The sequence below is a fragment of the Aythya fuligula genome, chromosome 18, assembly GCF_009819795.1.
Source record: "Aythya fuligula isolate bAytFul2 chromosome 18, bAytFul2.pri, whole genome shotgun sequence".
In the NCBI taxonomy this organism is placed as follows: Eukaryota; Metazoa; Chordata; class Aves; order Anseriformes; family Anatidae; genus Aythya; species Aythya fuligula.
In genome coordinates, this window is record NC_045576.1 from 665,670 (window position 1) to 692,115 (window position 26,446).

General features: G+C 44.0%; 1 pseudogene; it reads right to left on the reverse strand.

Moving 5' to 3' along the window:
* Positions 1-5,845: 5,845 nt before the first annotated feature.
* Positions 5,846-22,937, reverse strand: LOC116496448 (annotated as a pseudogene).
* Positions 22,938-26,446: the final 3,509 nt, after the last annotated feature.

Below are 26,446 nucleotides of genomic sequence, written 5' to 3' on the forward strand. Positions count from 1 at the left end.
CACCTCCAAATATGGGTCATCCACAGGTTCTGTGGGCAACCTGTTCCAGTGCTTCACTTTACTCACTGGGAAGAATGTTTTCCTAATATCTAATCTAAATCTCTCCTCTTGTAGAATAAAGCTAGTGCCCCTTGTCCTATCACTACACTCCATGATAAAGAATCCCTGACCAGATCTGTTCTGTAGTCCTCCTTTCAGTACAGGAAGGATGCTATAAGGTCTCCCTAAAGACTTCTCTTCTCCAGGATGAGCAACTCCAGCTCTCTCAGACTGTCTTTGTACAAGAGGTGCTCCAGTCCTCTGATCATCCTCATGGCCCTCCTCTGGACTTGCTCCCACAGCTCCATGTCCTTCTTTTCTTGGGGGTCCCAGAGCTGAGTGCAATACTCCAGCTGGAGTCTCATGAGAGCAGTTGGAGGGGGAGAATAACTTCGCTTGAACCCTTCCTTTGATGCAGCCCAGGATATGGTTGGCTTTCTGGGCTGCAAGCACATATTGCCAGTTTGGGTATAGCTTTTCATCCACCAACACCCTCAAGTTTTTCACCTCAGGGCTGCTCTCAATCCATTCTCCATTCAGTCTCTTTTTGTTCCTGGGTTTGTCCTGATCCAGGTACAGGACTTTACACGGGCATCTTGAACTTCATGAGGTTTTCAAAAGCCCACCTGTCACGGACCCTCTGTATGGTATCATTGCCATCGAGCATGTCAGCCACACCACACAACTTGGTGTCATCAGCAGACTTGCTGATGGTGTTCTCACTGTCACTTGCTGAGGGTGACCCCCTGTCTATGTCACCAACAAAGATGTTAAATAATGCTGGTCTCAATACAGACACCTAAAGAATGCCACTTGTCACAGGTCTCCCTCCACCTGCCAACAAACAGTTGACTGAAACTCTCTATGTGCAACCGTCCAGCCAATTTCTTACCCACTGAGTGGTCCATCCATCAAACCCATGGCTTCCAGGGATGGTGACTCCACCACTTCCCTGGGCAGCCTGTTCCAATGCCTAACAACCCTTTCAGTAAAGAAGTTCTTCCTAACATCTAACCTAAAACTCCTCTGGATTGCTTACCCTTCAGGCTGCAAAGGGCTTTCTCTGTTGCCCTTTGTGGCCTAAGAGTCTAAGAGATCCTCACCTGTGGAGGTAAGATCCTCATGTCCATCCTAAGATGAGTGGGGCACTCCAGAGTCCTGAGCCTCCCCTGGTGCCTGCACTCTAAAGGTCCAGCCAGAACACAGCTGTCAAAAGAGGTGCAACAGTCACAGCCCTCAGACTGTGCTATCAGGTGTGTGTGTTGGAGTTGGCAGGTCTATTGGTGCTTTGTGTTGGCCTTTTGACAGTCACACACTTCAGAGCACTTACATGGAGGCTTTCTCAGCAGAGGGCCCAATGCAAACGAGGCCCTGCACAGCGACCAGTGGCTGCTACTGCCAGCCCAGGGTCCTTTGTATCAGCATTAATGAGCCACAAATTTCTAGGCCTTCTTTGGCCCATTCCACCTGCCTTTGACCTGTTCCAGTGAACACAGAATATAGATAGACACTAGATAAGTTGACCTAACTAGTTAAATTTCATCCCATTTGGTTGGGTTTGGCAATAACACGTAGGTCAGCAAGTTTCACCAGCTTTAAATGCATGCCATTTTAAGCGAGTCCTAGCTGCTGTTTTATAGCAGGGAAGGCACCCAGTGGAAGGACCACCTCTGAGGCTCCATGCTGCCACCCGCTGGCAATTCGTGCCTTCAGCACAAATTCTGCTCTGAGCACAAATAGATGAGGTCAGGTGTTGCCTGTCTGAGTTCCCTGTGACTGACAGGAGGCTGCTGGAGTCCAGTGCTGAGGGGAAAGCTGATGGGGCCTGTGTCCTTCATGCAACAGGCCAGATGGCAATGGGACAGGCACAGCCACCCTCCCAACTGATGTCTGCCTTGACTTCCTCTAATTGATTTCCCGTGGCGACTGTACTGTACTGGGATGCCTCCTTTCCTGAGCTCTCCAAAGAGCTAGTGAAGGCAGGCTGCAGGCAGAGTGGGGCCTCCATAACCAGCATGTTATGGCCACTGACTTGGCCAGAGGTTCTTCTGCAGTCCCCATACTGCAATGGGATTCCTTGAAGGATCTCCGTTGAGCAGCCCTGCTACTTTCCCTCAGTGAGTGCTGCAAAAGCACAGTCTGAGCAAGGGGAAGAGTCTTTCTGGAAGCTTCTGAAGGTTGGAGTAAGCCCTGCCTCTGGCTTCCTCCTCGCCACAGAGGGAGGCAGTTGTAAAATTGTACGCTTTCAGGGCTACATACCATCTTTTCATTTGTTGATGTCCAAGGGAAGGGATGTCCCTACCCACACCCCAAACAGACCGCTGAAGCACCCGTGCAGCTGCCATGTTCCCGATGGGACAGCATGTCCCAGGAGAGCAGAGTGAGCACCCAGGCACTGGTTTCACTCACTGTCATTCCACTGGCTTCAGAGGGGTCACTCTTGATTTATACTCTTACAAGTGGGAGCACACTCAGGCCTGTTTCTGATTTTTCACATTTCAGCTGACAAAGGAGCTGTGCCGGAGCAGGCCTTTCTGGGATAAGAATAGCATCTGCCATCTTAGGACACAGCACAGTTGTCCAGCTCCTACATGGCAACGCATTGCAGTGAGATATAGAAGGCAAGCTACCCGCTGAGGAATGTCTTCAAGCGCTATTAGTGGAAGCATATCATCTACACAAGCAGGCATGGCTTCACGCAGGAGTCTTGCAAGGGCTGGCTATTTTTAGCTTTTGACACTGCCGATGAAGGGAGACAAATGACAAAGTGATCCTCCTGGCACAGGCAACCTCCAGAGCTCTCTGAGCAAGCCCCTTCTGCGAATGACTCTTGTCAAGGCTGCAGGGCCTGAGGGTGCAGGAGATGGGGGCCAGGAGGGAGCTGTGGGAATTTGCTGGGGACACGAGGCTGGACCTCGGTCCCACCAGCACTGCCCAGCTGCACTTACAGCAAGCTGTCCCTGAGGGCGTGCACCTGTCCCCGAGCTTAGGACATTCCGCTGCCTGATTTATCTCCAACCACATCCCTGAGCGCTAGGGAGAGAACAGGGGGCATGGAACTTTGTGTAAGTGAAGGTTACGGTAGCTCAGAAGAGAACAGACACAGTTATGAACTGAGAGTTGCTTCATCTTCAGTGAATCGCTCGCCCTTCCTATCAGTACCTCTTGTAACATTTTCTTTTGTACAAGTCATCAAAGAAACTTTTCCAGATGCCACACTTACCAGTGTGTCCAGGAGTCATCAGTCGGCTCACTCTTCTTCTTGGCTGCTGTCTTCCCTATGGCTGGCTTTGCTGGCTACCTTGTTTTGTTCTGATGTCATGACACATCCTTGAGCTCCCACAGTGGAGCCAATGCAAAGCAAAGGAGAGTGCAGGGTCTGAAAAGTAGGATTTCAAAGAGTCTCAGAATTTTATGCTTGTACAGATTAGCCCTGCCATTACAGCTAACAGAAATGCTCATGTGATGTTGTGTGCCATCTAGACTCTACCCATCCCTACCTGAAGCTTTGGAGAAGCCTGCAGGTGTGTGTGGACAGGGATTCTAGAGCCACACAAGAGGAGCACTGAGCTGAGATGGGTTTGGACAGTCCAGGCTCACCACAGAGACCCCATCCATGATGGCAGAGCCAGGCACTCTCAGGCACAGAGCAAGACAGCAGAGGATGAGGAGGCATGAAAAGATTGGAGTCTGCTAGGAAGCCACGGGGAAAAATTATGCAGTGCCTTGAGAAGGGAGAACTAGTCTGGCAACTCTGCAAAGTGTTGGGTAGCTTTCTTAAGGTCCTAATGACTGAAAACCTAAAGAACCATCTCCCCTTGCTCTCTCAGACAGTAGTGACAGCAGTGGCAGAGGTTCTGCTCACCAGTCCTCCCTAGTGACACTGGAAGCAAGCTGGGCTTCCTTGCAAGAGCTGGTGTGTTGGTGAGGCTGCACCTGGGAGCCAGGTTGGGTGGATATTCGTCCATCCATTGGATAATGCTGTCACAGACATACAGCTGTCGGTTGAAACTTCCCAGTGGTGTGAGTGCCTGCTTGGAGGCAGAACCCCCTGTATGGACTTCTAAAGCTTGGACCAAGAGGCCAGTCTCAGTCCTTATCACTTCCCATCACCCTTAAGGAGCTCCAGTGGCAAGCTCTCCATTGTAAATATTGTAAGCCAATCGGGTTGAAAGCATTCAGGGGGCTACCCGCTTGGGCACAATCGTTTTCTGCACAGCTTCCATCCCTTCAGCCCACAGCACCAGCCTCACCCCCATCCTTTCTCACCTTTTAGGCTTACTGATCCATGGAGGATCCACCTCTGCTTTTGAGCAGCAGCCCTTGTACAGTAGACAGAGGTGGAAAACACATGGACCCTCGCGAAACATCACACATACACTGTCCTCTGCTCCTGCATCGGCTTCTTGCTTCCCTTTAGTGTCAGCTGAACCTCACTCTTCAGTTGCTGCTAATGTCTTTCTCATCCACTCTACATCAGTCCACACCAAGGGCTCCTGCAGTCGGGAGTCAGTCAAGGTAATGGGCTGCGAACACTTCAGACAGGGGCAGTGTGGCAACAGCGGGTGCAATTGTGCAAATTTCTACTCCTTAAAGGATCACCAAATTAACTTAGTAGTCCTCAGTTACCACTAACCTGTCTTTGATCACAGTACAGCCATGCAGAGCCTTCTGACAGAATCCTCCAGGGTTGTGTGGTCTTCCTGAAAACAAGGGACAGAATTTGCTGGGAAGTACAGAGCTGTCAGTTGTGTGAAAGCATTGGTTTAGGCAGACATCTGTGTGCATGCCTTTAACGTACCATCGCAGCCTCCATGTGCCTTTTCAGCCAAGGCCTAACGCTTCAGAATGCTCCAGCTGAGACGGCTGATAGAGCACATGAGACTGTACGTGCAGCTGTACATGCCCAGTGGTCCTCTTCTATTCAGATCAGGGTCTGAATGGAAGAAAAATTATTTGCCAATTTCCCCCTTCCCTTCTGACTCACATTGACCAAAACATTGCCAGCTTAGCATGTATTTAGGCTGAAGGGGAGCTTCAGGTATCTGAGGAAATAATGGAGGAATACAGCCATCAGCTTTCTTCTTTTCCCTTGCCTGTGGATTTGCCACACACGGCCTGACCTTTGAGGTGACATGCTGAGGAGGAGCATTCTTGCCACACAGTGTAAGGGAAATCAGCCCTGAGGAGGCCTCCTTCCACCCGATTGGCCCCTGGCAGGGCTCAGCATTTTGCCCACACTGCAGAGAAACTATGAGCAGGTGGTGACAGCAGCTGAGCAATCTAGAGTAAGAGAAATTGCACAATTTAGAGGCACCGTGGAAGAGTCATTACAGTGTGACAATTTCAGTGTCTGCTGAAAATTGTCTCTGCTGAGGAAATGTCTGTCCCATTGTAGTGTGATGCACTGTGACATCTGATAGCTTACTCAGAGTCTGGTGGTTAGGATTTGTGATTGCCAAGATCAGAAACAAAAGCAGGCAGAGCAAAGAGGAAAGGGATCGCTCCCTCTTGCAACTCACGTGGGCTGTAAGCTGTGCTGAAGGACAGTAGGAGAAGCAGTCAAGAATATGTGAGGGCAAGAGCAGTGCTAGAAGCTTGAAAGCATCTGTAGCTGATTCACCAAAATCCTAAGCTTATTCAGGAAGAGAAAACAAAGAAGCCACTGTTCATAGTGTCTGTGCAAATTAATCTACGGTCTTTATTCTCTAGACATTGACATGGTTACAAATACATTGCAAAACAAAGCAACAGAGGGTTCACATTTTGTGCACCCCTCAGGCCATTTTGCTGCCACGTGACATCTTCACTCTTCCTCTTCTATCCTCCTATGAAACTCCCTGCTCTTCGCTCGTAGTTTGTTGACCTGAGACTCTGCAATATCAGCCCGCTCCTCGGCTTCCTCAAGCTCGTGCTGGATCTTGCGGAATTTGGAGAGGTTGACATTGGACAGCTCCTCCTATGTGGGGAGAGGGAGTTGGTGGTGAGGAGCACAGGTTAGTGGTTGTTCTGATTTGGCTGTTCATTTCCTTCCACATAATTACAAAAACATGTCTGAATTGCAAAGTGTTCCAGGTGTCTTTCATAAAAATACTTATTTATAATTTTTTTTTTGTGAAAATTTTTAATCAATGTACATGTAGTATTATTAGTAAGAATTCTTTCTTAGAAATAACATCTGTTCAATGCCCCCAGAAATACTGCATACATTTGCCCTTTTATTTCCCTCATTTGATCTGATTCCTTTAGTACTTATACACTACAAAAAAAATATAAACATGTCAGAGAATATTTGGAGTCCTTCATTATTGACCTGTAGACTTCCCAGGTTTCCCATATGCTTTTCCTTAATTAATCCTCTTACCATCACTCAGAGTAATACTTACAGCCTCCTCAGATTGTCTCTTGTAGGATTTCACCTTCATCTGCAGCTTGTCCACCAGATCCTGGAGCCTGAGAATGTTCTTCCGGTCTTCCTCAGACTACAGTGGTTGGTAAGAAGGAAAGAGAGAGAGTTGGTTTCCCCACACCACCAGAAAACATGTGTTCTTGGAGTTCATGGAAAAATGCTTTGGCTTTCCGTGAGAAGGGTGTGTCAGCACAAAGATGCCTCTTGCCTTACCTGGTAGGTCAGCTCCTTCACCCTCCTCTCGTACTTGCGCACACCCTTCACGGCTTCAGCACTGCGCTTCTGCTCAGCATCTACCTCCCCTTCCAGCTCCCGCACCTGCAATGAGAAGCTCATGTTTGGAGCTTTCCAGGTGGCTCCCTTCATGACATGCTCCCTTGTGCACAAATACCAGCCCTACGCACCCTGGCCTCCAGCTTCTGGATTTGCTTCTTGCCTCCCTTCAGTGCCAGCTGCTCAGCCTCATCCAGACGGTGCTGCAGGTCTTTCACCGTCACGTCCAGGTTCTTCTTCATTCTCTCTAGGTGGGCACTGGTGTCCTGCTCCTTCTTCAGCTCTTCTGCCATCATGGCCGCCTGGAGAGGCAAAGCAGCAAAGCCAGGGTGGGGCCAAAGATATTTTGGGAAGAATGCATCCATCACCCTCAGTGACAGAGTTCCCCAACTCACATCTGTGATGGCCTTCTTGGCCTTCTCTTCAGCATTGCGGGCTTCCTGGATGGTGTCTTCCATTTCACTCTGAATTTGGGCAATGTCTGTTTCCAGCTTCTTCTTGGTGTTGATCAAGCTGGTGTTCTGTGCAAACAGAGATTGTAAGACTTGTATTCTGAGGCCTAAATACCAAAGCTACAGCCTGAGCCAACTCTTTCTCTTCAACCTTTAAATTCTGTGTTTGGAATTCTTTATTAGAGAATTGTTTACCAAATATCAGTGGTGCACTTAGGTGATGGGCTGTGACCCTGTTTCCATTGTGGACAGCAGTATAGAGGCCATTGTAGACCATTGTCCTGCGTCACTCTCTACTACTATAACAGTCATCTGTGCTAAGTGTCTACACAACTGGTTTGGGCAACAAGCCCTTACCTGGGTATGGAGGAGCTGCACACGCTCGCTTGCATCCAGAAGCTCCTGCTCAGCCACTTTCCTTGACCGCTCTGTCTGCTCCAGGGCTGCCCGCAGCTCCTCAATCTCAGCCTGCAAGAGGTTTGCTCTGCGCTCCACCATGGCCACCTGCTCCTTCAGGTCTTCCTGCGTCCTGAGTGCATCATCCAAATGTATCTGGGTATCCTGTAAAAGAGGCAAGAGAAGTGACAAGGCAGCATAGCACACTAGGGTGCCAAAAATGTTAGAGAAGCCTTTCTTGTATGTGTAGCTTTGCTGAATGGACCTTGAGCACTGCCTGTGTGTTTCTCAGGTTCTTTTGTGCCTCTGCAGCCACACGGTTGGCATGGCTCAGCTGGATCTCCATTTCATTCAGGTCTCCCTCCATCTTCTTCTTCAGCCGCAGGGCTTCGTTCCTGCTCCTGATCTCAGCATCCAGACTGCTCTGCAAGGACTCCACAATTCTGAGGTGATTTCTCTTCAGCTGGTCAATTTCCTCATCTTTCTCTGCGATCTTCCTGTCAATCTCAGACTTGACCTGGTTGAGCTCCAGCTGGAGGCGCAGGATTTTCCCCTCTTCATGTTCTAGGGAGGCCTGGACAAATGGTCACAAACATGTATAACATGGGTAGAGCTACTTCTTGTTTGCTTGATAATTACAGAATTTTTCAGAGAACCTGGTGTGGATGTGCTCCACAGCTAGAACAGAAGGGGGACCATGCACTACTTAGCCACATTTCCCCACTGCTAACGTTTCTAGTGTGGACAGCAGTGACTATGGGCACATACTTCAGCTTCCTCCAAGGCAGCCTGGATTTCAGATTTCTCCTGCTCAATCTGCTTCTTGACTTTCTCCAGCTCGTGGATCGCCTTTCCTCCCTCTGCAATCTGCTCCGTGAGGTCAGAAATCTCCTCTGTAGGGAAGGGTGAAACAAGGCATGGTCAGACATAGGGCATAAAGGGAAAGGCCCTGACGCACCAGGCTGACAGTCTCTTCTCATCACTGCGGGCACTCACCCGTGTGGAGTGGTGGGTAGACAAGCTTGGGGGAAGAAGCCTGGCCAGCAGCAGAGGGCTAGGGACTTACGCTGCAAGTTCTTGTTCTCACGCTTCAGCGTTTCCAGGTGGTCCAGGGACTCCTCATAGGCATTCTTCATCTTAAACAGCTCCGTGCTGAGAGAGCGAGACTCCTTCTGGGAAGCTTCCAGCTCAGCCTGTGTTTTCCTCGTACTTCTGCTTCCACTCTGCCAGGATCTGAGGAGCAACAGGGTGTGAGTATGGATGTGATATTGTGAGGAGATTGCCCTGCCCAGGAAGCACAGGGCCAGAGGCCAGAATACCTTGTCAAAGTTCTTCTGCTTCTTGTCCAGAGCTGCGCAGGCAGCATTTGCTCGCTCCACGTCAATCATCAGGTCTTCCACCTCGTTCTGCAGCCTCTGCTTTGTCTTTTCCAGGAAGCACATTTGGCGTTGACAGCTTCAACGTGTTCCTCTGCATCCTGCAGGCGCTGTGCCAGCTTCTTCCTGGGAGGTGATAAAAAGCTCATAGTTAGTGATCAAAGAGGAATGAGTATGCTCTTTACAATTGCACACTTAGTCATTTTGCAGTCTGTGGACTCCAATCCACAAGGTCCGTAGATAACGTTTACCACATCTGTCATCCTTCCCTAAAGCAACCCCCTGACTTATTTCTTTGTATATCTTGGTCTTTGTTTCCAAGGTCCCTTCTGAATTTTCATTGCCCCTCCTGCTTGTTTGCATCCTGTCCACCAATACTTGGCCTCCTCCAGCTCTCTGTGCGCTGAATAGCGTCCGTCTCATATTGGTTCTCCACTGGGCCACTTCGCTGTTGGCTTTGGACAGGGCACGCTGCAGCTCACCCTTGGCTTCCTGCTCCTCCTCATATGGTTCCCGGAGCAAGTCACAGTCATGGCGAAGCAGACTGCAAGCCATGGGCCAGGGCATTCTTGGCCTGGAGTTAAAAGTATTGCAATTAGGAGTAGCTGTATTCTGGGAAATATTTTCATACTGGTATTTAAACACTGGAATATCTTCCAGGAAATAGTAATCTACACAGTGTTACGGAAATATCAAGCCGAAGACTGATAGTGCAGGAAGCCAGGATGTGTGCACTGATACAGCAATGATATATAAACTTTATAAAATAAATATACATGAAGTGTCTTCACCTTTATCTCTTCCTCTAGTTGTCGCTTCAGTTCCTCAATCTGTTGGGTGAAGGCCTGTTTTCCCTCTAGAAAGCTGAGAAATTAAAGCATCTTTCTCCTCAACCTGGCGTGCATATTCACCTGGAACAGTTTGTATTTAGAAATTTTTTAATGGCCAAATTAAATAAATTTGAAATGAAATAAAGACATGTAAAGGATTCTTCCATTCCAAACTAAAGATTTGTTGCCTTACCAGATTCTGTCTGTAGACGAGCTCTTTGAGCACTGACATCACTGATCATGCGTTGATTCTGCTCTTCCTTTGTTTTAATTCACTTAGTTGGTCTTCCAGAGTGCGGCACATCTTCTCCAGGTTTGCCTAGTTGGAAAACATACATTTAAAAATGTGTTAATACCTGGACTCTGCCATATTTACAGCAAGAAAATGTAGCCAGGAGATGAAGTTTACATATATATGGACAATACACATAAACCCAGGATGTATATATTAGATTAGAAGAAAAAAGTTGTATTGTAACCCAGTGATGTTTAAGTATAAAAATAAAAATAAGTATTACATAGTTTACAAAGTACTAATTAAAGTATTCAGTACCTTGGCTTTGGAGACAGACTCCCATGTTACTGGCCAAGTCATCTATCTCCATCTTCAGCTCACTCTTCTCCTTCTCCAGCTTCTGCTTGACTCGTTGCAGGTTGTCGATCTGCTCACCAAGCTCAGCTGTGCTGTCTGCGTGCCTTCTTCCGCAGGGTGGCAGCTGTGGCTTCGTGTTGCAGTGTGGCCTCTTCGAGGTCGCGGCGCATCTTCTGAAATTCTGCCTCACGCTTCTTGTTCATCTCAACCTGAGCTGCTGTAGCCCACCTGCTTCTTCCAGGCGCTCGCTGATCTCCTCCAGCTCCCTGGAGAGGTCAGCACGGTGCTTCTCTGCTTTTGCCCGAGAGGTTCGCTCTGCCTCAATTTCCTCCTCCAGTTCCTCGATACGGGCCTGGGGAAATGCAAGACCCTTCACACCCATGCCCTCCTTGTACTGATGTCCTCCTGAAGGGTGGAGGGGAAGACCAGAGACCTTGCCTGCAGCTCCTTGATCTTCTTCTGCAATTGCATGCCAAGAAGTTGCTCATCTTCAATTTTGCTCTGGATCTGGCTGATTTCAAAGTCTTTCCTTTGCACAAAGCATACAGTATCACAATCTTAACATCTGAATAAAACTACCTACTAAATGCACCTGACCTGCACTCAGGTGTTCCACAACCACACTTACTTCTTCAGTTTCTCATCCAGCTGCTGCTTATCATTTTCCAAATCCATTATGCTATCATGGGCCAGCTTCAGGTCTCCCTCAAGTTTCCTCTTAGCCCTTTCAAGGTCCATTGCGCAGTTTCTTCTCTTGCTCCAGGGACCCTTCCAGCTAAACACAACAACACCAACAATGCCAGGCAGGTTGAACTCCATACCTGTCCTGTCTCGCTGGAGGCACATGTGCTTACATCATCCACTTGCTGCTCCAGCTTGGTTTTAGCTTTGGTCAATGTATTGACTTTGTCCTCTTCGGCCTGCAGGTCATCCAGTGTCTGCTGGTGGGCCTCTTGGAGGGCTTTCTTCTCTTTTGTCAGCTTCACAATGGTCTCATCCAGAGCTGCCATCTCCTCTGTGAGGTTTTTCACCTTTGACAAGAAGGGAGCAAGCGTAGATAAAAAATGTAGTTTAAAACTTCATGCTGTATAACAGACTACAATTCTTTCTCGAGTGTGAGTGATGTCTTCTGAGTCTTACCTTGTTTTCGGTAGCATGTTTTTCCTTCTCAACCTTGGCCAAGGTTAACTCCAGGTCATCAATGTCTTTCTTCAGCTCTGAACATTCATCCTCTAGTTTCCTCTTCTTGGCTGTCAGCTCAGCATTAATTTCCTCCTCATCCTCAGCCCTTTCAGTCACCTCCTTTACTTTGGCTTCCAGCTGGATTTTGGTTTTGATGAGCTGGTCACACCTTTCCTCAGCATCGGCTAAAGCGTCAGCTTCCTGATCGTGAAAATGGATTCTTTTCAGGATATGACTTTTGGGGTGATATGTGGTTCTCAGCTTAAAAAAATTAGAATCTTAATAGTTATTTTATGGTTAAATATCTGTTTTATGTTCCAACAGAAAGTATGTGCTTGTAGGAGTTTTAAGTAGCAGACCAAAATCTTTCTCGATGCAACCTTTTGCAGCTTCCTCACAAGAGGAAACAGCAGGGGAGGTGCTGATCTCTTTTCCTTGGTGACCAGCAATTAGACCTGAGGGAATGGCATTAACCTGATTCCAGGGTGGTGCAGACTGAGTATTAGGAAAAGAATCTTTTCCAAGAGAGTGGTCAGGCACTGGAACAGGCTCCCCAGGGAAGTGGGCACAGCACTGAGCCTGCTAGAGTTCAAGAAGTGCTTGGACAATGCTCTCATACATAGGCTTTTATTTTTGGGTGATCCTTTGTGTAGCCAGCAGTTGGACTTGAAGATCAACTATATGAAATTCAACAAGGCCAAGTGCCGGTGCTGGGCACATCTGGGGTGCAACAACCCCAAGCAGCACTACAGGCTGGGAGATGAGTGGTTGGAAAGCTGACTGGCAGAAAATGACCTGGGAGTTGATAGTAGATAGGACCTTGGTTGATAGTTGGCTGAATATGAGCCAGCAGTGTGCTCAGGTGGCCAAGAAGGTCAACAGCATCCTGGCTTGTATAAGAAGCAGCGTGGCCAGCAGGGCTAGGGAAGTGACTGTCCCCCTGTACTCGGCTCTGGTGAGGCCTCACCTCGAGTACTGTGTTCAGTTTTGGGCCCCTTGCTACAAGAAGGACATGGAGGTGCTCGAGCGAGTCCAGAGAAGGGTTACAAAGCTGATGAGGGGTCTGGAGAACGGCTTACGAGGAGCGGCTGAGGGAGCTGGGCTTGTTCAGCCTGGAGAAGAGGAGGCTTAGGGGCAACCTTATGACGCTCTATAGATACATTAAAGGAGGCTGTAGTGAGGTGGGGATTAGTCTATTCTCCCACGTGCCTGGTGATAGGACGAGGGGGAATGGGCTAAAGTTTCATCAGGGGAGGTTTAGGTTGGATATTAAGAAGAACTTCTTTACTGATAGAGTTGTTAGGCATTGGAATGGGCTGCCCAGGGAAGTGGCTGAGTCACCATCCTTGAAGGTCTTTAAAAGACTTTTAGATGTTGAACTTAGTGATATGATTTAGTGAAGGACTTTTTAGTGTTAGGCCAGAGGTTGGACTAGGTGATCTTGGAGGTCTCTTCCAACCTAGGTGATTCTGTGATCCTTGTGGATCCTTTCAACTCAGGATATGCTATGATTCTATGATTGTTTGATAAGTCTCACACATGATATACATACAATCATGGAATACCCTTACTTGAACTTTCTGACAGTATCTAGTTATGTTTTTAAAAGCATCATTTAATGAAGTACAAAGTAATTGGTTTAACTTTTACTTGTTTTGTGTCTTTTGAAAATTTAATTGTAACATCAGCTTGTAGCCCCTGGTTAAGTTAGAATGAGACACACTAGTCCTACTCACAGCCTGCACTTGAAGCTGCAGATCATTTTTCTCCTGCACAAGCTTCACCATTTTCTCCTCGAGCTCCTTCCTCTTTGCCTCAGACTTTGCAAGTTCTTCCTTGGTTTTCTCAAACTCTTGTTTCATGTTGGCCATCTCCTTCTCAGATTCTGCACTCTTCAGCAAGGGCTTGATTTTGAAGAACAACTTCATCCAGGGCCAGTGCTTGACATTCATGAATGCACGAATGTTGTACTGGATGCAGAAGATGGACTCTCTGAATGGTAAGTGAAATAAATATTAAAAATTTAGGCACAGATGACAAAATATACCAAATACATTGAACTTGATTTAAATAAATGTTTACCTCCTCTCCACCATTTTCTGGTACTCCACTCTCATTAGGAAGCCCCTGCACCTGGCCTGTGTGCGAGTAATGAGCTGTGCCAGCTTCTCATCCCTCATCTCTTCCAAAAGGCCTATCAGCCCAGCTTTGAAGAACACCTTAGGGAAGAACATAAAAATAGGTACAGTCTATGTGCTTGCTGTTCACAGTAGCCCATATCCTGTCTGCCGTGGCAGATTATATGGGAAGCTAGAGAAAAAGCAAAACCACAAAGAATGTAGGCAGTGATGGATATATTATATCCATTATATCCATTATATTATATCTTCAAGAATCCTGGTCTGGTTATTACAGTCATATTACTGCAGTTGAAGAACTATAATAGCCAGATCTTATTCATTTGTTTTTATTAATCCTTGATTCTTCTATTCTACAACTTTGTCTTCAATTAGGAACCCTGAATTAGAATCATCCTATGACAATGAATTTCACTGTTTTATTGAAGTGGTGAGTCAAAAAGTATTTAGTCGATGTGTTTTAAACACGTCAGTGTTTGATGATTTCACGTGCTTTCTAAAATATCTCTCTTAAGCTATACAAAACAAAAACATGCAGTACTTGAAATAAACAGTTTTGGTACCTTGGTGTGACCAAACTTATATTGTGTGTGGTCTATATCAATTGATCCAAGAAGTTTCTCACAAGCCTTCTTGCTGTCAATGAACTGTCCCTCTGGAATAGCACTTGCATTTAATACTTTGTATCTGGGGGAGAAAATGGTAATATAAGGAGGTCTGTTGAGACTAATTGACTGATACACTACAAAAAAAGAGAACATAACTCTACTGCTAAATGTAAATGTTAGAGAAGGTTCTATTCACCAGAGGTGAATTTTAAATTTCATAAGCTACTTAAGATGGCCAAAATGATTCAGGAAGGGGAAGCAGTCTGACCTCTGTTTAAAATCTGCATACAGGACTCTGTTGGGAAATCCTTTCCTGCAAATTCTGATCCCTTCCAGCACACCGTTACACCGAAGCTGATGCAGCACCAGCTCATGTTCCATGGCACCTAACAATTCAGAGCACAAATGAATGTTGTATTCTGTAATACATCAGGGAAGATCAGCACCATATTGAAGACTTCCTGTATGTGAGTCTCTTACCAGGTGTTTTTGTTTCATTTGGAATGATGCAGCGTACAAAATGGGGGTGGGTGCTTCTCAGATTTGTCATCAGCTTGTTTAGATTTTCCTGGGAGAGTTATTAACAAAAGTTTATATCAGCAAATGTAATTTCCACTGTAAGCATCAAGCAATCTGTACTGAAATAATGTGTTATCAAGTATTAGCTTGCAGAATCCTGAACTGAAGCCACTTGCACCAGTTTTCTGACTTTCCATGTACCTTTGTTATTATTAACGTAAGGTATTAAGTTTGTCTGTTTAGTCTGTAGGAACTCTGTACTCTTAAACATACAGTTTTATGACATTTCACTGACTCTAGTGAAATACCTTCATTAGAAATTATATCCATCTTCCATTATACATTCCAGGAGAGATATACTGATACTCCTCTGATGCAGTTTGAAGCATACTACAGTAGACATTTAAGATGAGTCATATGGTTCACACTACATAGAACCTTCCTATTTTCTCCACTAAAAGCAAAAGGAACAGGCTGAATTTTGTGTCTCAGTTTCATGTTTTGTTTGTAAGGTAAGGTGAAATGAGAATAAGGTAAGATGAATCCCAGGGCTGGTCTGTAACTAATATCTGTATAATTATTTATAAATAAATAATTATTGTCTATAATTAGAGTAGGCAACCCCAGAGGACATTTCGGACTACCTAAATTAAGTAGTCCAAACCTTAGCACGTCTAAACTTTAAGAAAGTCTGAAGACCTAAGAGCAATGCAACCTAAATGCAGCAAGGATCACCTCTTACTTCTTAAAGTATTACGAGCTTAAACACGGGCTTATTACATTATTTTTGAATGATATGTGCTGGCAATAATTTCCCACTTGCAAGGCAAAAGTCTTGCAAACATAGCCTAGATCTATGATTATTTATCCTAGGTTGTATACACAAAGTCCATGTCATGTTTCAGAGAACTGGCTAGAGGCTATGTCAGGTAATCAAGAATCATATGACAACAGATATGTAGGACGAATTAGGCTGGATCAAGAAGAGAACCCTAAGTGAATATCATAATAAGTGAATATCATAATAAATAGCCTCAGGAGAGACTCAGCATATTACCTGACAGAAGTGTATAGAACAGCCAGGCAGCAAAGCTTGGCTATGAGAAAAAACTGCCAGGTATCTCACATCTTAAAAAATCATATCCCAAGGTTTATTTCAATCATAACTGATGCATGAATCATGGAAAGAATACTAGAGATACAAACGGAGCAACCAGCTCACCTCCAGGCCTCTGGGCAGAAACAATGTTGTTAAAGGGTAATAAAAGGTTCTGAAGCAGAGGTGGACATCTAAAGGAAATTTGTGTCTTCTAGGTATATTTTAGAAGTTTTCTGGAGAAGTGGACACAGCCATATGTTGTGCATTCAATAGAAAAGAGCATAAATAAGTTACAGTAGGTTTGCTCCTCTGGCCCAAGAACATCTTTTTTTTTTTTTTTTTTTTTTTTACACAACTAAGCCAAAAAAGACAGGTTATTTTAAGTGATGAATTTCCGCCTTATATTAGGAAAAAAATATTGAACTTTGTACTGCACCCGGAAAAGAGCAGAGACCGTCTGGAATGAAGAACCTTTCTTCTTGCCACCTTTCTTGCCAGCACCAGCACTAGCCTCTGCAAAAATTAAAAATATATAAAAGAGATTTTATATTTTTGTTATTGCCTCTTACAATTCCTTTTTCTAAGCTGTACATCAGTGAAAATATGACTTTCACAGATCTGACCTGCTTCTGCTCCACCATAGTTAGCAAAGAGTAAGGCCAGTGTTTTCAGTGAAGACTTCTGGTATAACCCAATAACAGTTTCATTCAGGGGGTCCTTGTTCTTCTCAAGCCAGCCAGTGATGTTGTAGTCCACTGTGCCAGCATAGTGTATCAGGGAGAAGTGGGCCTCAACCTTGCCTTTGGTAGGCTTGGGCTTCTGGAAATTGCTGGACTTGCCCAGATGCTGGTCATAGAGCTTGTTCTTGAAAGAAGTGTCAGTTGCCTTGGGGAACATGCACTCCTCTTCCAGGATGGAGAAGATGCCCATGGGCTGGAAGAAACACACAGGAGAGACAAATTGCTATTTAGTTTTATGGGCAATTATGGTCTTTATCTAGTCAGAGTAGCAGAACACAGACATAAGCGTTCATCAGAAAAAGTTGTTTTTCAGTCACATTTTATGCTAGAAAATGTAATTAAACATATTGATAGTTATGTGGGCTTTTTTACACCAAATGATTCATAATGATAAATTGAAGTTCCTTTAGTTTGTGTTGAAAAGTTTCTTTATATAACCAGGACACTACCTTCTTATTCAGAGGAACACAAACATATACAGATGTCATAAAAGTAATTGAACCAAAATGAGTATACAGTACACCCCTACAGAACGGACAGGCACCTATTCTGTGTTGCATTAAGAAGAATATTATCAGCAGGTCGGTGGAGGTGATCCTTCCTCTCTACTCAGCTCTGCTGAGAAACATCTGAAGTGCTTTGTCCAGTTCTGGGCTCCCAAGTACTAGAAAAGCATAGACATACTAGAGTAAGCACATTGAAGGGCCACTAATATATTTAGACTGGAATATCTGACATACAAACAGAGGCTGAGAGAGCTGAGACTGTTCAGCCGTGAGAAAAGAAAGCTCAGGAGGATCTTACTAACGTGTATAAACACTTAATGGGAGGTGGGAAGGAAGATGAAGCCAGTTTCTTTTCAGTGGTTCTCAGTGACAGTACAAGGTGCCACAGGCACAAATCAAATTACAGGAAATTCCATTTAAATGTAATAAATGCTTTTTTTTACTGTGAGAGTGGTCAACAGTTGGAACAGATTTCCCAGAGTATCTATTCTTACGGTATCATCTGAAATATTCTAAACCGAGCTTTACATGGTCCTGAGAAACCTGTCCAGTTAACGATGCTTTGACTAAGGGAGTTAGATTAAATGATCTCACAGTTCTATGATTATAATTTCTTATCATCCTGACAGCCAATGAATGTTAAATTCCATGCTCAATATGAATACCTCCTTATTCTAAGTCAAAGGATGCCCATTAAGTGTGACTGTTTGTAATCAGTGATGCATTTCCATCTTCTATGTTTATTTTATGAGTGATATATCTATTTTGCTGTAGGAGCACAAGTCAGTTGGAGCTGAAAGGTGAGCTGCAGAGTTTTAACTGGAAACTGTTTCTATCTGTTTTGGAAAAAAAAAAAAAAAAAAGAAAAAAGAAAAGTTTTATTGGGAGTTTAACAATCTTTTTGCACTTCAGAAAATACCAGTTCAAATCTGCTCTGTGACATCACCACACCACCTTAAAGTCTCATTTGACAGATAAAATAAACTAAACAGCTAAGTATTCTTGAATAACAAAAGTTGAATATTTGGACATGAACATGAATGATCCCTTTGAAAAATTAGACCAAGTAATTATAATATTCCCATGCCCATACCTTCTCAATGAGCTCAATGCAGGCAGCCAGGTCCATCCCAAAGTCAATGAATGTCCATTCAATCCCTTCCTTCTTGTACTCCTCCTGCTCCAGTACAAACATGTGGTGGTTGAAGAACTGCTGCAGTTTCTCATTGGTGAAGTTGATGCACAGCTGCTCGAAGCTGTTGAACTGGAAATAGAATGAGAAAGATCCATATCTGCAAGATGCAGAAGTAACTGCAAAACCTTACCCTTTAAAAATAAGGAATGCAGTTACTCTGGTTTCATAGTGACTGAGCATTTCTTCAGTCAGCTTTATATCTACATAACAAAATAGAGAAATGCATGACATTCATTGTTCATGATCATATTTTTCTCCTTGATAAAACTGTGAAAATAGAATGTATTTCCTGTATTATCTTAGAACAAATTACAGAAAAAAAAAATACAAAGTTAGGCCTATTATGATGTATGTGCTTTATACAGTCTTTAACTTGATCTTTTAAACTAAGAAATTTTTCTGCTTGGACCTTTCTGCTCTTTTGAGCTTGCACGTCTTGAAAATGAGGCTATTGTTATAAGAAAAGTCCTTTCAAATGTCATTTCTTACTTCATGGCAAAAAAAAAAAAAAAAGCAATTAGCTAAAAAAAAAAAAAAAAAAAAGTGTTGAAAGTGTTGATCATATGTGTTCTTTAAAAATATGTCTGAGAGTTGTCAGAACACCCAGCTGTCATTTCTAAGCAGCTCTCTAAGCAGCTCTTACCAAATCTTTGTTACTCACATCAAAGATCTCAAAGCCAGCAATGTCCAAGACACCAATGAAGTACTGCCTGGGCTGCTTTGTATCCAGCTGCTGGTTGATACGAATAACCATCCACAAGAACATCCTCTCATAGACAGCCTTTGCCAGAGCACCTACAGCATTGTGAACCTAAAACAAAAGTAAATGCCTGAAGTTACAACACAGAGCAGAGGAGAATCAAATGCATATTAATTCAAAGCATGGTTCCGGGTTACCATGTTTCTCACCTGCTGCACGGTTTGACCCTTGGTCACATATTCATTCCCAACTTTGACTCGAGGGTAACACAATGCCTTCAGCATGTCAGCTGAATTCAGGCCCATCAGATAGGCAGCCTTGTCAGCAACTAAATGGCAGATAGATAGGAAAAAAAAAAAAAAAAAAAAGAAGAAGAATTTTGTGTCATATAGATTTTGCATCTCTAAGGGCTGCAGTGTTCAGGTTTCCATGCTTTGAAATATGTTGAAAGAATGTCACAGATATAATCTGTGTAGCATCAAAGTCATAATTATGCATGTTGAACTTTTCTGAAAAACTTACATTTTGAAAGGTCTTCATTGAAGAATGCAAAAGGCAATGAAGTTTTTTTCAAAAAATTCCTAGCACAAAATTGAAGCCTGCAGCTTGTTAATCTGAATATTTCTAGTATGTGTGTAGCTCAGAAATTGCAGTGACCTCCGTCAGATAATGAGCTATACTCAGAAGGTGATAAAAAACACTCAAATATTTAGAGTGGAACACAGAGGATTTATCTGTACTCTTTAGGATTCAGCATCTACAACCCTTTCTGAGCTTTGGTTTCTACTTCTGATCATCTGTAAAATTCATCGGTTTTCATCCTTTTTCAGACATGACTATGGCACTTCCCAACTTCTGCCTAGTTCTTTAAAACGAGAAGGCTCAGAAAACTGGAGGCATGGGTTCTAGCTCTTGCTCTGACAGAGAGGAATCAAATCCACCTCTGTCATCAGAGTTCCCTGGACATCAGACAGGTGAGGGTGAATGAAAATATGGCCCTCCATCCTGTTAGAGCTGAATATCTTTATTGTTTCACAATGAGTGCAAGGCATTCTCAATAAAAATATGACTAATAATGTTACAGTAAAGGCATCCACAGCTACTAGCTTCCTGGCACAGTTTAGAAGGCAGTTTAAACTGAAAATTTTTCATTTTATAGGATACATAAATCCAGAGATTATACATCAGAGAAAATGATGTACTGTGAGAAGTAAGATTTTTTTTTTCTTACTTGCTGTTTTCCTTGAAATCCTAAAATCTAATTTTAGATCACTCTGTGTCTTTCACATACAGAGTGGCTCAGAGTTATAATTTCTGAGTTTGACAATACCTTCTGTGCCATCTGGCTCTGCCTGCTCCTCTCGCTGTTTCTGCTTGAACTTCAAGTTGCCATAGTGCATGACAGCCCCTGTCAGCTTGTAGATGGCAGTCTTCTCATCAGCAGTGAAGCCCAAGATGTCAATGGCACTCTGGTAATAGAATCAGTAAAGTGGAATATTTGCCTGTTATATGATGTACGACCTGTACCAGCTTACCAGTTTCATAAATTACTTACATCTGTAGCCATCAACTCCTCCTTGTCATCAATGCTGGGAACAGTGATCTCACCTTGACTCACAAAAGGGTAGTCATATGGGTTGGTGGTGATAAGGAGCATTTCTGAAAACAAATAATGATGGGTTAAATTTCATTGTTTCTATAGTGTAATTCATTGTTGCTCAGTGATCTTTCTCCAAAAAAGCTCAGTGATGCCTCCTACCAATTAGCTCTGGCTTCTTGTTGGAGGTGACCTGATAAAAAATGTGGTAGCTTCTTTCTGCCTTGAGCTGGAAAGTGACTCTGGACTTCTCCAGCAGATCTGGTAAGGAAGGTAGAAAGTAATAGGCACAAGACAGCACAAAGAAGTAGGAATTTAGGAAGGGATGTCATCGTGCCAGGATGTCACTTACAAGTTTCAATGTCAGCAGAAGCCAGTTTGCCTGTGGCCCCAAAGTGGATTCTGATGAATTTGCCCTGTTGAGGGGGAAAAGAAACACTTCAGCCTGGATGGATTCTTTTGACATCTCTTTATGTAAGAATGTCGCTAGGCTCATCACTACTGTTAGGAGGGATTTTGTCCAAAGCTACAACTCACAAAGCGCGAGGAGTTGTCATTCCTCACAGTCTTGGCATTTCCAAATGCCTCCAGCAGTGGGTTGGCACTGATGATTTGATCCTCAAGTGTTCCCTACAGGACAATAATTATTCCTAGTTATTACTTTTCAAAAATGAGGAACAGAGAAAAGCATTGATTTGAGCCCCTATCTATAATTTTACCTGCATTTTGCCAGACTGCTCCTCCTTCTTCTTCTCCCCACTAGCTGCAATTGTTGCAAAGTACTGGATGACACGCTTTGTGTTCACAGTCTTCCCTGCACCAGATTCTCCACTGCCAAATGAAATAGAGAAGCAGGGAGAGTGTGGTCAGGAAGCAGGTATCCTGGAACCGGGTAGCCCTGCAGGGACCTGAGCAGGAAGTGTACTTACGTGATCAGGATTGACTGATTCTCGCGGTCTGTGAAAGAGGTAGAATGAAAGTTTTTAGCCATTGTTCTGAAAAGAACTGAGTTAGTTGACTGAAAAGTAAATCTGTAAATGTAAGTTGGGGCTTCTCCAGAAAGTCCAAGCAGTAACTTCTAGAAGACAGTACTGAATTTCCTTCTAACAGTAGTAAGTATAAGCTCTGCTGGACCCATACAACTCTCAGATGTACATGGTCCTCAGACAAAGTCTATATGCACTTGCCCTTCACAGAGTTCTCATCAAGGAATCAAATCAAACTGACTACCTGTGCTCAAAGCAAAGATTGTATGGTATCATACAATCATACATACCATATTGTATGGTATGCATACAAAGATTGTATGCTTTCCGTTCTCTCATTGTAAAAAAAAAAAAAAAAAAAAAAAAAAGAAAAAAAAGGAGGGGGGGAAGGATATTATGAGCTCAGTATTATGTCTGTGGTGGGAAAGTGTAGAATAGGGTACAATAGTACACAGTGCTGAATCTATGCATGTTTCTGGTACAGTTTGGCTTGCAGTTGTCAGTTTCTCTCACTTAGCTCCATGGTATTTGTAGCTGCCTTGTCCTGTGCTCCAGTAAGAGCCACGAGGCTTTTTGGTTCAGATTGCTTTGAATGAGATCAAGCACTCACCCGTCAGCATGAACTGATAGGCGTTGTCAGAGATGGAGAAGATGTGTGGAGGGGCCTCCTGGCGCTTTTTGCCTCGGTAGGCCAACACCACCTCCGGGTTGTACACCGGCAGCCACTTGTAGGGGTTGACGGTGACACAGAAGAGACCCGAGTAGGTCTGCAAGGAAGGGAGACAGCACATGGGCTTCTGTTCAGCCTGGCACAGCAGGCCTTCCAGCTACCCAAAGGAAGAGAGCTGCTGGTACTTACATAGATCATCCAGGCTGCATAACGCTCTTTGAGGTTGTACAGCACAGCGGGTTCGTGGAGGTGGGTCATCATGGCCATGTCCTCAATTTTATCATACTTGGGAGGGTTCATGGAGAAGATTTGGTCATCCTTCACGGTCAGAGTCTGCCAAGGAAATGAAAGAATATGTCTGCATATGTCAGCTAGAAGCTCAGTGTGAATCAAATGTTGATCTGAAGTTTCATTTTCTCTTACCTCTCCACCTTCAGTTTTCACAGTGACCTTCCCTGTTTCCCTGCTCTGGATTGTCCCTTTTACAAAGGATTCCTTGGGGTGGGCCACAAAGACGGATGACTTGGCATCAAAAGGTTTGTTCTGGGCCTCAATTCTTTCCTTTTCTGACTTTCGGAGGTAGGGAGCCGCCTCCCCAAAAACAGCCATCTCCGCATCTGCAGAGGCCATGTCTGTGCTTTACTGAAGACACGTCAGCAGAAGACTCTAATGGCTAGAAGTAATATGGCATTGATTATTTATGTCTATTCTGTAAGATTGGGAAATCTTTTATATCCTGTTCTTTGTTTTCTCATCACAATCTAATATTTGGAACAACTATAATGACCTAACTGAAGATCCTAATCTTTAGGTTACTTAGAAAATGAGGATATAATTGATGTAGCTTAGGTCTTCAGACTTCTAGTAGAGCAATATTTAATCACCTTTCACAACTGAAAGTTTGGCGTTTTAAGAATATCATGTCTGTAAGAACTACGGAAGCTACTTAGCAAGTTTTAATGACATCACTATCAGAAGTAAAAATACAGGTGGAACATTTTGTTGAAAAGAGTAAATGTGTAGAAACTTTTCTGAAAAGCTGCAGTATAGGAGACCTACGGTCCTGGAAAATATTGAACCAATGGGGCATTTGCTTATTAACTAGGATGGTAAAAGGAAGGCCATGGGAAATTAATGAGTTTTGCTACTGAAGTTGCCAACAGAAGAAAAAGGCAAGTCTTGTATATTTTAATATTCTGCCATAATTTAATTTGTTTATACATTTGTCGTTCTTAAGTACAATATCTAAATAATCCCAGCCCCAAAGTTCTGACTTGAGTGAAACAAAATTCAAGCACTGAAATTGGAATTGCTATGCTTGTATGAAGCTCCCAAAATAAACACTTCCTTAAAAAAACATCCAGGAGCAGGTGAGTTCTCCAAATTTTAGAAAATAAAAGTATGTCTTTAGATGCCTTGTTAAAGATGTGGATAGCTAAGTTAGCCAACTAGCCAACTGCAATTGAAAATTCTCTAGCTACATTAGTGAAATTTATTTCATCTGTTCAACAGTTAAGAAGTCTCTTTTTTCTTCTTTTTTTTTTTCTTTTTTTTTTTTTTTTTTTTGTCTGGATAAAGAAAATGGGTACCTGAGAGAGCCTTGCATTTTGCAAAGATGGTTAGAATCTCTGTATGCTCAGATGATGTATTAATTCATACTTTCTGAGGTAGGATGTACAGTTTTGCACTTTTTCCACCTTTGTTCATCTTGGTACTGTTCTATTGCTGCCACAAAAATGATGTGAAGCCAGCACGCCTCACTCCCTGTTTGGTCAGTTAAGTAAGGTGAAGAATATCCCCATGGGAATTTTCTGGTCTTACATCAGTTGCCAGAGGATTCAAACATGGCCACTTGAAAACCTTACCAGCTGTGGGTACCCCACCACCTGCCTGCTGTAATCATTCTGGTTTTGAATATAGGGTGAAACAGTGACCATTCATGCAGCCATACAGAAATCCCACCCAAAAAGATCTTTCTCTGCCCTCTAAGAATTAATAAATCAAATTCTTACCTCTTGTAACACCAGGTGGGTGTCTTGCACCCTGGCAGCTGGTCAGTACTGCAAAACACAAAAGGCAATTCCCTACTTGATGCTGCACATAATTCCAGAGTGAAAATGTGCAGATGTCTTGAAAGCAGATTTAAAACTTGAGCTGAGAAAATGAGTCCACTCATGGAAATGAGCACTGGAGGCACAAAGAATGCTGTGGTACATAAGGGCACCATCTCCTTCCTTCAAGCCTGCAGACCCCATACACTTACCTTCAAGCTTTCCGCGAAGACAGGGCAGACTTGCTGCAGGGAGATTATATACGATCTCATTTGCAGATGCTACAGATGCCTACTCTTTCTTCGGTCAAAAAATTTTTGGCAAACCTTCTTTGGTAAAGCATTGTCTGGCAAACTGAACTAAGGGCATAATTGTCATTTGACATGACTAGATATAATTAGAATATTTTGATGTCTTACTGACTATATGAATACATCTTCTATAAACAATCTGACAAGGGTGTTAAGGAGGGAATCTGGACTAGTCAAAGCACTTAGAGAACTTGGATGCAGGACTTATTGCTGACTTTCCCACCGACTCAGTGTATGACCCAGAGAGGATTGCTTGGTATGTGTGTGCTGCAGCTAACCCAGCAATACAATAGATAAAACAGGATGTTAAAAGATAAATTAGCATTTTCAAAAGCTTTGGCAGTTGTGATGGTAAAATCCTGAAGGCAGAAGTGCAGGCATAGAACTGGTTACAAGGGTTAAAAATACGGCAGCATGTTCAGCCACAAGCCACAGTAGTGAGAGACTTGGTCCTAATCAGGTTTTTAGGCTAGTGTCTCTGAGAGAGATGTGAGGCAGCTTCAGAAGTATCAGGAAGAACACACACTGGGTCGTGTGCATTTGTGCCTCTGTACATGCTTCAGATTGTAAAATTTGAGAGACTATCCAAGAAATGTTTTTGTGACTTTATGCACCAACTTGTACTGTAGGAGAAGTTACAGCCTCCTGAGACTTCTGGTGCAATTAGGTCAGTGCCAGTGAGCAAGAGATGCTCCATTCTTTTGCCAAAAACCTTTAAGCTTATCCAGGTGTTACCTGCCTATAACCCAAGGAAAAATAACTCTGATCTAGCAAAAGGCCCCCACAGCTTTTTTCCTACCTTCCAATGACAGAAAAATCCCTCTAGTCAGTCACACCTATAGAAATAATTAGACACATACACACATATTTCACCTCAGCATGCAGTCCCAGATGCTCTGTGCCTGGTACATCCTTAGTCCAGCATTCCCATCTCATTATATATGGCTTCCACACATTCACACAGTCCAAAAAAAACCAGTGTTACCTATACTAGAGTACTGGTGTTGGCAGACATGCCCCTTGAGTGCTGATAGTGTGGGAAAGAGAGATTTGCTGGAAGTCCTGGAAAGTGACTGATATAGGAAATTGGCGTTGTCATGTAAGCTGCTTTAAAGATTTCAGCATTGTCAGATTTCAACAAACTTTTCTCCTGGTCATTGGCACTTTGGTCATTAAAAGATGTCAGTGGGTAATATGGGACAAGGTTAGAAAAATGATTCATGGGATCTGATGGAACACCCAGCATCAGGCACTGCTCTATGCATGAAGGCCTTTTCCAAGGAAGGTTCTGCACTGTAGCACTCACATTTTGGGCATCTGAGCCCAAGCCTGGAGCCCAAACCCAGTCCAAGCCAGGGTGCTGGGTTTCCAATTGGTGCCCAACAACACAGTGGTTATAGGTCATGGCCTAGGAGGGGACAGGAGGGTCTTGGCAGCTCAGAGCACAGAGTTCAGAAGACCTCATGCAAAGAGCAAGGTCTGGGAGGAGCAGAGATGGCTAAGAAGCCTCACCCAGGGAGAGCTGGGGGCTTGCTCCCCTCAGGTTGAGGTGGGAGCTCCAGTCTTCCATTTCAAGGGAAGCTGTAACATCTGCACTGTCAAGGCAGCATCCCGTGGCAGCAGCAGGTGAAGTACTGGTAGCTGCTGTTGCTTTCCTATGAGGCCCTGCTCTCAGCAGTAGGTAGCAAACCTGTTTTATGCAGTGCTGTCATGCTGGGACAAAGTGTCCATCCTCAGGATGTGCCTGTGTCTCCAGGATCTGTTTGAGAGCAGCTGA